Here is a 14,206-nt window from a genome sequence, read left to right as displayed (position 1 = left end):
GGCACTGACCCTTATTTTTCTTCACATTTCTTTATTTAAAATAAAAACGTTTTTTCCTGAAACTTCCCACTTAAAGTAAAGGTGCGTGTTATACGCCAATAAATATGGTATATACAAATAAAACGCCCAAGCTCATCTCTTTACTCACACACAGCCACAAAGACAAGAGAATTCTTGTTGGGCAGTGTATTAGTACTTGAACGAACAAACCAAATTTTAATGGTTCAAAGAATGTCAGGCAAAATGGTCGGCACTCATGCATGGTGACTTCATCAAATCTGGCCCTCTTTGAAAAAAGTTTGGACGGTATGCACACGAAATAAAAAGGAAAAATCATTATTATTATTTTTGAAATTTAAATGTGATGAACAAGACACAATATATAAATTCATTTGTATACTATTGCTGATCAGAAAATAGGATCATTTTGCATAATTGTTGTACTTCAGTATGAATAATTTAATTATAATTCAATGTAAATGACTTGTAAGTGAGTTTTAGAGTTTCCCTTTACAGTTGGGTTCAGCATTGCAAGAAGGCTATCTTTTTCTAGTTTGGAAGTGTGGATGTTATCACTAGGGGAGGGGATGCATAGTGGACATTACTTAAAGTGGCCGTTGCTGAGTTTGCAGCTGTTCATTGGTAAAGCTCAGAGAAAGTGACACAAGAAGTATGCTGGAGATGCAAGGATCTGTGCACTAAGACTGTAGTGTACCAGACCAGTAAAGCGGCAGTCAGCTGGTTTTCTCCTGATTGTGCCAGAAGTCCAATTCCCCAAACCAGTGTAAAGGACCTGTCACAGAAGCATTAGTGTCTTTCACGAATTGTGATATGCCCGCTGATGGAGTATGAATGCTAAGCAGCTGTCACATGCTGCAGGGTATGTCAATAAGCTAAAAATATGTAACACTTCCTGTGCTTTTCTTAGACTCTGATGCTAGGTAGCAATAACTTTCCTAAACTTTAAACTGCTCTCATTATGTCTACTGTGTGGTTCCCAGGAAAGGATCACCAATGGACCCAGTGAGTTGACAGGGTTTAGTCGATGCCTAACTACCCCTATCAAGCATGATGTCATAAATCTTAAACAGTAAGTCTATTATTTTCCCTGGTAACCGTTCTTGTTTTACTCACTATCTTCAAGCATTGCACACATATTTATATTGTACCTTGCTTTATCTTTCATTGGTAAAAATCCATGAAATGCTGTTTTTCTGAACTATAGCCTGTCATATAATATAACTTGGTGTCATCCATGATAACAAAACACTGAGTATGAATGCAGTGAATTGCTGTGTTATATCAATCTTACAGATGTTGCTAAATAACTATGCAAACCTGTTTAAATATCTTTTTTTTTTTTTTTTTTTTTTGTGGTTGCAAGGAACAAACTAATTATTATACAGGTTCTTTTACTAAAGATCTCAAACTCCTAGCTGGATACCGTGCAAATCGTGAAGGTTTAGAAGCAGACCCAAAGTAATTGACCTTTACCTCTCCACATCTCATTTGCCCTAAGTGTTAATTGACTTTGAAAAAAGCAGTATATTATTCTTAAAAAAAAAAAAAAAAGAAGAAGAAGGAGAAGAGCATGCCAACATTGTACAGCTTCACAAATAAATTTGTAGCTGAGGAAGTGCCTCCTGCACATTAAAGAAAGCACACATTAATGAAAGAGCTCCATTGCCATCTAGAGTCAAAAGAAATTCAACAAGCATTAGCCAAGCATAGATTTACGGACTCAGATTGTTGTATACTATAAAAGAGAACATGCAGGTTTTATGTATACCTGTAAATATAGCTCATGGATAATTTTGTGCAATTTGAAAGTTATTTTGGTTATCTCTTTAACACTGCATCCAAAGATTAAAACTTCTGTTGGGTTTATATTTGCGTATAAAAATTCTTATGCTCTCAGCTATTCAAATCAGATACTAATTAGCTAGAAGGAGAGAAAAGATTCTGATCTAAGATTTTGCCTTCCAGGCAAGAAACTGTCAGAATAACTCAGGCTCTGATGGTGCTTCAAAGGACCATGAAAAAAAAATGTTTGGCATGATTCACTTGAACAGAGATACACTTACCTTCATAATATTAGGGAGGCTCTACAGAAGCCTTTTTTTTCTCACAGACTGAATCAGTATCAAGCATAAGCAAGGAACACATCATTTTATTTCTGCCTTAAAGCAAAGAAACATGTTTTGATGCACTATAGCGTGCATTTTTTTCTTGTTTAACGGACTACACACACTTGCAGATAATATCCAAATGCTGTACTACAGGGTAGTATGATTTATACAGTTTTACAAGGGCAAGAACCTTTCACATTGGTGATCAGTATGGAGGTGATTCCCACACTTTCTCCCCTTATTTTGGTAGTCACTGCAAATGCTTCATTTACACTGGTAGTCAGTAAAACAATTTGTTCTTACTTGGGTATTTAGCAGAAAGACCCTCTACAGAAAGCAACTTTGAACTGGCCACTATATTGATGGCTAGTTCAAACATCCTTCTTTACACTGGTGGTCAGTGGAGAAATGCCCCAATATATTGATGGTCAGTAGAGAAGTACTAAATGACACTGGTAATCAGCATAATGACCCTGCTACATTTATGGTCAGTAGAGGAGTTCCTCCATTGGGCTCATGGTCAAGGTCAGCAGGTCCAGCAGACTCAGAGTCAATCAGGTGACACTCTATAGTATTCCTCTTCAATCCTCCCCAGCAGCTACATAGAAGGTTAAGTAGGGAGGAGAAAGATGGGGATGAAGAGGTTGGCCAGCACAGAGAATAATTAGACATTCACAGTAAAGGAGATGGCTCCAACATGCAAGAAAGGTGGGGGCTGTGCTAGGAGATTCAGTATTACATTGTATATCCTTGTATGTTGTGGTCATTCAGGTGCTTATCTAATAGTTTTTTGAAATGATTGAAGCTGAAACCACTACCTGTGGAAGAGAATTCCATACCCTAACCGCTCTTACAGTAAAGAACCCTCTATGCAGTTTAAGGTTAAACCTCTTTTCTTCTACTTTTATTGAGTGGCTGTGCATCTTATTAAATTCCCTTTCACAGAAAAGTTTTATTCCTCTTGTGGGGTCTCCAGTACGGTATTTGTACATTGAAATCATATCCTCTCTCAAGCGTTTCTTCTCCAGGGAGAACAAGTTGAGTTCATCGTAACCTTTTCTCATAACTAAGGTCCTCTAATCCAGCGGTCATCAACCCTGTCCTCAGGGCCCACTAACAGGACATGGCAATATCATTTGCTGCTCAGTGATTGCAGTATTCTAGTCTGCATCTCCCCAAGGTAATACATAAAGACACTCCTGTTAATGGGCCCTGAGGACAGGGTTGATGACCACTGCTCTAATCTTTATTCATTTTGTTGCCCTTCTATGCTTTATGGAAAGGAAAAACACAGAAAGTATGCATGTAAATACTTGATTTTCTGTGCTTTTAACTGCATTTTTAAAGTTGGTTCCAGCATATGGAATGCATTTCAGTATTGGCTTCCCTCCTCACCTCATGATATTATTGGATTTTTTTTTTAACATCGGGACCAGGCTAAGGTAGAAGAGACACCCGCCTTTGGTGCTTTGCTGTGGAAGATACAGCTAGGTTGGGAGCCTCTCTTGCCTATGTATTACCTGGCCATCTATTTCACTGTACATGACCAAGCTGTCAATTTGCTAACTTAATCCTGTAGATTACACAGGAATATCATAGCTCTCTCTGTTGCAGGGTTACGATAGTTACACAAGAAGAGTTGCATTCTCAATGTGTCATCTGCAGAGCTAAGCTGTCAATTTAACACCCTGTGCCCTACTCTGCATTAATTTATTCATTTTACAATTTACTAATGTCTAAATTAACCCTTAAGCCCCATACACACTAACAGATTTCTGCTGATTTTTGTCTTTAGATTTACCAAAACCATGTAGTGCAAGGGCCTGCCTGATTGCATACAAATGGAAACTCCTAAGGTTTGACCTCATATTATATGGTTTTGGTAAATCTGAAGGAAAAAATCAGCAGAAAATCTGATAGTGTGTATGGGGCTTAAGTCATTCTTTATCTCTAAAATTTGTAGCAACCTCTATTATTTTTATGAACTCCTTCATTCCCTTCCTTTAACTTTATTTTTACTGTTTGGATAGCATAGTTTTAAATGTGTGTTAATGTTTGTAATGCCAAATATAATGTAATGTAATTTTTGAAATGCCAAATTAAAGGGCTTGGATTGGAGGAGTGCACATTTTGGCATCTTTGCCTTGAGTTCCAGATGTTTTTTCCCCGGCACTACTTAGCTTAATGGATTTATAAGCCTGACTAGAGTCTTGTTCCCTTGGGAAATGGGATACAGTTTAGATGAGAGTGTCTGAGATAAGTTAATGGGTTAAGGGGAGAGAAAAGGAGGGTGTCAACATTCCCGGATAGATGGATTAAAAAAACGGGCATTCAGAAGATATATATTTTATCAGACTGCCTTAGTCCAGCAGGAATAAAAAATGTCTCAGCCCTTCTTCACCCCCCAGCTAGCGGAGGATCTTCTGCTGGCGACAGGAGAAGGACACATCCAATGAGTGTAATGTGTGAGCCTTCCCCTGTGTTTCTTCCTCCTCCTAGGTTGCACGTGGAGTCAGGAGGAAGGAACTGCAGGGAGTGACTGCAAGATGTGACATAATACAAATGGCCTGCTGCCTCCTAGTGGGTTAATGAGGAAAGTATATGAGTGGTTTTCTCTACTATTGTCTAATTTCCTTGCTGCAACTTGGGGTGATTTAGCAACAAAAACACTAAACCCCCTCATTCTTCTCACTGTCACAATCCTACTATAAGCTGACAGAGAGGGGGTCTCTGTTAACTCTGTCGTGCTAGCATTTGGGGCCCTGCACATGGCTCTGAGGCATTGTCATCTTTTTTTTTTTACCTCGGGTTGTATCAAGAAAAAGAGGGATGTGCCATAACACCTGCTACACCTCAGATTAATTCACCCCAGCTTTTACCAGGACTGTTGTAGATCTCTGGAGCTACAGGCAACTGTAGAGTTCCTCATGAGCATCCAGATGTCAAACTTAATACACATATCTAACAGTTGGGCCTCAACACACTTTCACTCACTTGCAAGCATCAGTCTGGCAAGACACAGAGCAAGGGTTTATAAAATTTGAATCTATCAGCTGGAATAATGGATGACAAGATTTGTTTTTTATGGTTCATGTGTGGTTTATTTGAAAAAAGGAAGTTATTGGCAGCTATAGATAAAATGTTGTCAACTCTATGCTTTCTGTACAATTAATTGGTTGGCAGGCCTTTACAAAACCTTTATAGTATGAAAAGGGTGAAGAAGGATGTGTGCAATGATTGACATGTGTAGGTCCATTTTTTTTAGGACATCTTGCAGAACATTATTCCAACATCCTCAGTATGTGCCCAACCTTACATGGTATCCTTGTTTACATTGGGGTGTTCACTTTTTTTTAAGGCATTTCAAATTAGGGCAACAAGCATATTTCTGGCAGATATTAGATATCTTGTTTGAAAATTCTATTTCAATTCTTAAAAATGGACCAAGTTCACCAGTGTATCTTCACTTATTTATAAAATCTACTGAGTGGTATCACTTGCGCAGAAACAGCTTTTACAACATTTTGTCTCTCATGCCACGAATTACAAAGCCTTTATTTGTGCATGCATCTGTACCAATGCTGTCACATTTCAAAGTCTCATGCTCTAAGCGTGAAAATATAGAGAGCACTGTATTCCCATTGGTGCTGTGATAGAGGATGCCAGGTTGGTTATGTTGAGCAAGATGGTAAAAAGGATAGACAGATGGGAGATGAAACAATACAACCTATATGTAGGTCCTCATAGACTTGAAAATCAGATGATAGTTTTTACTATGAGGGTTTATTGTTTGCAGTTCACAACACACTACACTTGCCCCTTTGTTCCTTTTTTGCAAGACAGAAACATGGTGTGGTATGGCTAATTGGTCATTCTTTTTTTTTTGTGCATCCCATAGAACGTACTGTAAATGGGTGCAGTTTCCAGCTGACAAAACAAAAGTAACGTGGCTGGATGTTAGGAGGAGGCTGTTTGGGTTGAGATGTTCCCCGTGCTGTACAGTCATTTAGCTATTGAAAGATATCCATATTTCCTTGTTCTGCACATTAGGGAATATGATATGGGCTATTGCCCCATGAGGAAATTGATTAAAAGTATGCATCAAGAGTTGTAGACATACATGTCAATGCACCCAAATGCTGTTGTAAGAGAATGTGCATAGCTACACACAACTATACAATTTCAAAGCTGTCAGGTAATGATTTAGTTAAAGGATAAGTTCACCTTTGGAAACATGTTACATGTTCCACACGTTTTTTTACCTACCAAAAATTAACTTTTTTTTTTTTTTTTTTTTTTTTTTTAGTAAGATGAATTTATCCTTTAAGTGTCATGTGAAAAAAAACATTTCTATTTTGAGCCAAATGGCTTTCCCCATGTTGTGGTAGGACTGGGCATGTTTAATCTGCTATTGCAAGAAAAATTAAAAGGGCATTTGCTAAGTGGAGGTCAGGTGAACGATAAAGGGTCATCACTCTTCTGACTGTAGCGTTATCCCCTTGAAGTTTGAGATGGTAAGTGGTTGGTGGAGTGGCATCCCCTCTAAGTCAAGTATTCAGAGGTAAGCTAATTGGTACTGTTGGCAAAACTTTTATTTATGGTCACCTGGTGTGATAATTAAGTTCTTTACTCATCTTTTGCATTTGGTGGAAGGAAGCCAAAATAGGCCCCTAAACCTAGCATTTGCGACTGGGGACTGAATGTCTTTAACAGGTTGGTTGCAATGTGATGGTAAAGCCAAGGTAAATGCATGTCACCCAATACTGCAACGGGATTTAAATATTGATTTAGTTTTTGGCCTTTATGACTCAAATTATTTTTGATTCATAAAGGTTTGAATGTCGAAAGGTCATGTGAAGCCGTAGAAGATGCATGTTAAACTATCAATCGATTCTAAAGACATATATGTAGTGTGCAATCTGGTAATTTAATAAAATAAGATAAAATAAAGAGTATAAGAAAGAAAGGGAAGAGTTGGGAGAAGTGAACTTTGCAACAGTCATATATTTTTCTCACATTTACTGCATGCTTATTCAGGGTTGGCATTATGCACACACAAGTCCGTTGCACTGAACCTTGAGCTCTACAGGTCTATTGAGCTCTACAAAGTCTATTAAACAGACTTTCTGAAGGACAGGGAACAAAAGATAATAACAGCCTCCATGGGGACAAACAGAGAGGGTGAGAGTTACTAAAGTGTTAATTGAGGTGAAGTTAAGCTGGACCTGATATACTAATATATAAAGAAAGGTGAAATAAGCCTTTGCTCAGATGTAATATCCAATGATTTTGTTCAGATAGAATATCCAAACACCTGAAGAAGAAATTTCATTCTGTTTAAAATACCTTGCATATTAATGGGTTTCTACATGAAAACAGATTCTCATTTCCTCATTTTATCTCTACAAAAAATCAGGCCCAAAACGTCCAACATTATTTATTTTAGGACATTTCAAAAGGCAGTCAAAGTAAACACTGGAGTCCATACATTATCTGGCCAGTGTACAGCAGTAACATGTTTTAGTTCACAAAGCCATGCTTATAGCTAGTCTGCTGTCAATAGAGATCTAATTTATAAGCTTAGTCCTTTGATCTGGATTTTACCCTCAACACTCCACAGAAACTGCTCCCCTAAAACTCACAAACAACTTACTAACAGCAAAAAACAATGGACACTACTCTATACTCCTAATTCTGGACCTTTTGGCTGCCTTTGATGTGGTTGACCACCCCCTCCTCCTAAAAAAAGTCCAGTCCTTTGGTCTCTATGACTGTTGCTCTCATCCTACCTATGCCACCACACCTTCAGTGTCAGTTACAATTCTACTCCCTCCTCTCCTCTTCCCTTCTCTGTCAGGGTCCCCCAAAGTTCTGTTCTTGGACCTCTCATATTTTCGATCTATATCTCCTCCCTGGGTCAGCAGATATCCTACCATGGCTTTCAATATCATTGCTATGCTGATTACACCCAAATCTATCTCTCTACCCCTCAGCTCTCAACATCAGCCTCCTCACACATCACTAATTTACTAGCTGACATACCAGTCTGTATGTCACACCATTTCTTCTAACTCAATCTGTCCAAAACCAAGCTCATATTATGTTCTTCCCCATGTGCCCCTTCCTCTGACCTCTCTGTCAAGATTAATGGCACAATCATCAACCCATCCCCGCATGCCAGGGTGCTAGGTGTAGTCCTGGACTCTGAACTCTCTTTATGACCATACATTCAATCACGTTACAAAGCTTGCCCACCTCAACCTCTGCAACATCTCCAAAATATGCTCCTTCCTAACCAATGACACCACAAAACTCATAATCCACTCCTTGGTTATCTCTCACCTCAACTACTGCAACTGCCTCCTCATTGGCTTTTAAATAGGCTATCCCCTATTCACTCCATCATGAATGCTGCTGTAAGACTCATCAACCTTTCAAACCGTTCAGCATCTGCTACTCCTCTCTGCCAATCCCTCCATTGGCTTCCACTCACCCGATTAATAAAATTAAAAATACTAACAATAACTTACAAAGCCATCCATAACTTGGCACCCAGCTACATCACTAATCCTATCTCAAAATACCAACAAAATCATTTTCTTTGTTCCTCCCAAGACCTTCTGCTCTCTAGTTACTTTGTCACCTCTTCCCAAGCTCACCTCCAGGACTTCTCCCAAGCCTCTCCCATCTTGTGGAATTCCCTACCCCAATCTGTCCGACTATCTCCAACTCTATGAACTTTTAGGCGATCCCTGAAAACCTTTCACTTTAGAGAAGCCTATCCTTCCCCCAACCTAACCACTTTACTTTTATTTTCTCCATTATCTCATCCCCCACAATTATTACCTTTTGTATCACTTGACCCTCTCTTCTAAATTGCAAGCTCTTATGAGCACGTGGTACAGCACAAACTGTTGGCGCTATATAAATCCTGTATTATAATAATAATAAATTGATAACAGACTAGGTAAGAGTAAGGCTTTGTAAGCCGAAACATATTTATGCTGTATACTGGATGACTCCGTTTTTAATAAATAAACTCTGTGGGCTAGGTATGGACTCCAGCATTGAATGTTTCAATTATCAAGTGGATGAGGCTGACAGGGGTGTAGTTGGGAGACTGACACCTGCTCCATGATAATAATTGTAAAAAAGTAGAGATTTTAATTGTTATTGTCTATTGTGAATGCAGGTGCAATACACACTAGTGCATTACTTTCTATGTGTCAATTTGAAATGTATAACTACCAGTTTGTCAGTACATTCTATATACATGGTATGCAAAATGCTAGCTACCAATCAAATTTCACCTTTTATTTGTTTAAAAAGAAAAAGGAAGCTGACAGTTCACTGCGAGCAAATTCTACATTTATGGTGAACTTTTCTTTCTCTTGTTTTTAGCAGTTCCCTTGGCCTTTACATGTATAGGATCATTGGCACAAACAAAATCATATAGTACAGGGATATGCAATTAGCGGACCTCCAGCTGTTCCAGAACTACAAGTCCCAGGAGGCATAGCAAGAGTCTGACAGCACAAGCATGACACCCAAAGGCAGAGGCATGATGGGACTTGTAGTTTTGCAACATCTGGAGTTCCGCCAATTGCATATCCCTGATATAATATAACAAACTTACAGGGGTAAGCAAGTTTAAAAACCCCAAATCCGCAGATGAAACTGAAATCTACTGACAGATCTGCCTAAACTCTAACTGCTTTCATTACTTAGGTTGAGAATGTTATACTCAGATCACTTAGAATCATTTTTTACTTTAGTGGAATAGTGGAGTAAAATTAAATTTACTTTGACAGTAGTTGTAGCTGTGGGAAAGTAAGTGTAATGTGGGAAGATAAATATATGATTGTAGGGGGAATTGAACAATGTGTAGCTGACACAGTCCACTCTAAGGGTCCTTTCACACTGAGGTGCTGAAGCATAGTTTTAGTGGCGCTTTTCGGCCCCAGCGGGGCGCTCTTAACTCCCGCTAGCAGCCGAAAAAGGATGAAAGTGCCCGTAAAGAGCAGGGGTGGGCTGCTTTAGGAGCGGTACATACACCGCTCCTAAAGTGTCTCAAAGATGCTGCTTTCAGGACTTTTTTATGGGTCCTGCCAGCGCACTGCTCCAGCGTGAAAGTCCACAGGCTTTCACACTGGAGTGACAGGAGAGGTGCTTTCCAGAAGCTAATTTTATCTCTATAGAGCCTGTAAAGCACCTCAGTGTGAAAGTAGCCTAAGACTAAGACCCCTTTCACACTGCCAGCATTTTTCAGACGCGACATCGCTAAAACTAGCGCTGTAGGGCTCTCACACTGGAGCTTTCACACTGGACCCGAGGGCTTTCACACTGGAGCGGTGCGCTGGCAGGGTGTCAGTAAAAGTCCTGCCAGCAGCTTCTTTGGAGCTCCGGCGGCTTTATGCGGGTGGATTTAACCCCTTTTTAGCCACTAGCAGGTGGTTAAAACCGCCTCACTAGTGGACGAATAGCGCTGCTGAAATGACGGTAAAGTGGAGCTAAGAAAAAAGTGCAGCTTTACCGCCGACGCCCGAGGCAGCTCAGTGTGAAAGCAGTCTAAATCAAAGAAAAGAAAATAAGTGTGGCTCATAATTGTTCCTTTCTTCTCAATTCTTCTCTTTTTTATCTTCTAGGGTGGTCATGGAAGACTCTATGATGGGTAAATGTATTATGAAAAGAATCAGTAAGATAATCTACTTGATATTTGCACACATCTAATTACCACTTCCTTCCCTTACCTCTAAAGAAAAGAAAATAGTTAGCACCTGCGTACACAGAACTTTTACAGCAAAGTGGAAAATGTGTATTGTGTAGAATGATAATAAGAAGACATACAGTATCTTACAAAAGTGAGTACACCCCTCACATTTTTATAAATATTTTATTATATCTTTTCATGTGACAACACTGAAGAAATGACACTTTGCTACAATGTAAAGTAGTGAGTGTACAGCTTGTATAACAGAGTCAATTTGCTGCCCCCTCAAAACAACTCAACACACAGCCATTAATGTCTAAACCACTGGAAACAAAAGTAAGTGCACCCCTAAGTGAAAATGTCCAAATTGGCCACAATTAGTCATTTTCCCTACCCGTTGTCATGTGATTTGTTAGTGTTACAAGGTCTCAGGTGTGAATGGAGGTGTGTTAAATTTGATGTTATCGCTCTTACTCTCTCATACAGGTCATTGGAAGTTCAACATGGCACCTTATGGCAAGCACTCTCTGAGGATCTGAAAAAAGAATTGTTACTCTACATAAAGATGGCATAGGTTATAAGAAGATTGCCAAGACCCTGAATTTGAGACCCTGCCTCATGTACCAGGGTTCCCCTCTGGCAGCTGAATGTAAAAAAAAAAAAAAGAATTGCTGGCAATAAAAAACAAAGAAAAAATAATGCGTGGGGATCCCCCCAATCCATACCAGGCCCTTTGGGTCTGGTATGGATTTAAAGGGGAACCCCATGCAAAAATGTAAAAAGAAATGGTGTGGGATCCCCCCAAAATCCATACCAGTGCCTTAACCAAGCATGCAGCTCAGAAAGCGCCCCCCCCGAACTATACCAGGCCACATGCCCTCAACATGGGGGGCTGCTTTTGGGCAGGGAGATTTTTCGGGCACACAGAATTGATTGTTGGAGTAAAACAAGCCCAAATGGAACCAGCGATGATAAACCCCAGCAAGTATAAGGGCCAACAATGATAACCCCTAGTACATATTAGGGCCAACCATAACACACAGCACAGCATAACAGTGAGGCACAGTGAGCAGCATACACTGGGGGGACAGTGAGCAGTATACAGTGGAGGTCAGTGAACAGTACACAGCCTGGAGGCAGTGAGCACTGAGCAGTATAGAGTGTAGAGCAGGAGTGACACCTTCGATTGGCCAGAGAAGCAGAGTGACCCCATAGAGAGAGTGCCCCCTTTAGAGGGCCCAGAGCAGGAGAGTGTGCCCATAGAGGGACCAGAGAAGGAGAGTACACCCTTTAGAGGGCCCATAGCAGGAGAGTGGCCCCTTTAGAGGTCCCAGAACAGGAAAGTGCTCCACTTAGAGTGCCCAGAGCAGGAGAGGGACCCAATAGAGTGCCCAGAGCAGTAGAGTGACCCCATAGAGTGCCCAGAGGATGAGAGTGACCCCCATATACAGTGCCCACAGCAGGAGAATGCCCCCCTTTAGAGTGCCCAGACCAGGAGAGTTCCTCCTTAGAGTTAGTGCTCTATTTAGAGTGCCCAGAGCAGAACAGTGACCCCTTAGAGCAGGGCTCGACAAAACCCAGGTGCTAGGTTGAGAAGACTGAAAATTGCATCCTGATGCTTGGGCTACACTGCAGCATCTGGGATGTGGACCCCCATGTGTGTGCAGACTTTGACCGGGCTGGCCAAATTTAATGCCACAGCTTTGTGGCCTGCTGGAGCGGGATACACGCTTTCTGCAAACCAGCACCCTCTGGTGAATGGTGCTGTGATGAGCACGGCTCGGTCTCACTGCCCGCCCACCTCCGATATCATCTTCCCAGTTTAATAGCTGGGGTTGAGATTGTGTGCTTGATCAGTCGCCCGTTCCATACTGCTGCTATGGATGGAGTGTGCTGCCTATCTATGCCACCTCAGTGTTGCCTGCCAGTGCCACCTCAGTTCTGCCAGTCAGTGCTGCCTGTCAGTGTCACCTCAGTGCTGCCTGTCAGTGCCACCTTACTGTTACCTGTCAGTGCCCCCTGTCAGTGTCACCTTAGTGCTACTTGTCAGTGGCACCTCAGTGCTGTCTGTCATTGGCATATCAGTGCTGCCTGTCAGTGCCACACAGTGATGCCTGTAAGTGCCATCTGTAAGTGCCACCTCAGTGCTGCCTGTCAGTACCATCTCAGTGCTGCCTTTCAGTGCCACCTCAGTGTCACCTTAATGCTGGCCATTGGTGCCTATCAGTGCTGCCCATCAGTGCCACCTGACAGTGCCACCTCAGTGCTGCCTATCAATGCCGCCTCATCAGTGAAGGAGCAAAATAACTTATTTGGAAAGCTCCTCCCCCCTTTCCAGGCTCAGCAGCTACATTATGAACAGAACGATGCCTGCAGCAATGATCATCCTCGCTCCTCCTAAGCCTTCCTTCTAGGACCACACTATGTGACACACACATACACATTGTCATCTGACACTGGCAGGCTCAGCGAGCCCTGCAGACTGAAATGCACTGAGTGCAGCAGCTACGTTCTTCTCCCTCCTCCTCCATATACATATCAGGAAGGAATTTTTTTCCCCTGCTGTAGCAAATTGGAGCATGCTCTGCTGGGGTTATTTTTGCCTTCCTCTGGATCAATTGTGGGCATAAAATTTGGTATATTGGATTGTACGATATTTTTTTATTTTATTTATTTTAAGGTTGAACTGGATGGACTTTTGTCTTTTTTCAACCTGACTATGTAACTATGTAACATATAAGGACACATAGCTGTTCTCCTCATTGCTCTCCTTAGAATACCTGCTTCATCTAGATTCCTGGGGCACTGTACAGGGGTCAGCTCTCTCGCCTGCTTCCCTCCCATTCATCTTTTGGTGGTAAATGCTGGAGACACCACGTGTCACCACCAGTGCTTTTATAAGGTAGTACCAGCACTGAATCAATCCACCACTGATGCAGGTTCACCATCCGGCCCCTGCCGGTGTTCTGTCAAGAAGTGCCCCCCATTGAATAGTGCCCATGCTGATCAGCTGGAGTGATATGACCAGGGTGCAAGTGCACATTTTAGGAGGCATCTCTCAATGGGAGATACCATATCACAGCCACCATTGAAACCTATACAAACAGTGGGGGGAGACCGTAGTTCTCACATTGTGCCTCGCTGTTGCAGGGTGGCTTTACAGTGTGCTGATGGTCTGGTTTTGTCTGTGTTGCAGGGCGAGTTTGCTTTGTTGAATGGCAGGTTTTGCCTGTGCGAAAGGGCGGGCTACAAAACCAGCTCTTCAACACAGCCACTAGGCGCCCTCCAGCAGCGATGCACTATCTGAGAACTACAGTCTCTCCCACTGTTTGTATAGGTTTAAATTGTGCCTGTGAAATGGTATCTC

At 41.4% G+C, this 14,206-nt stretch overlaps 1 long non-coding RNA gene across 1 annotated transcript; it reads left to right on the top strand.

The window, feature by feature from the left end:
* Positions 1-977: 977 nt before the first annotated feature.
* Positions 978-13,886, top strand: LOC143974995 (uncharacterized). The gene is made up of 4 exons (XR_013272309.1): positions 978-1,090; positions 10,775-10,800; positions 10,888-10,990; positions 11,326-13,886. It is a non-coding gene; the product is annotated as an uncharacterized LOC143974995 (long non-coding RNA).
* Positions 13,887-14,206: the final 320 nt, after the last annotated feature.

Source organism: Lithobates pipiens, unplaced genomic scaffold (genome assembly GCF_037356315.1).
Source record: "Lithobates pipiens isolate NorthernLeopardFrog02 unplaced genomic scaffold, aLitPip1_a1.2 Scaffold_13, whole genome shotgun sequence".
Lineage (NCBI taxonomy): Eukaryota > Metazoa > Chordata > Amphibia > Anura > Ranidae > Lithobates > Lithobates pipiens.
Note: the sequence above shows the minus strand (reverse complement) of the source record. Positions and strands in the feature narration are given on the sequence as shown.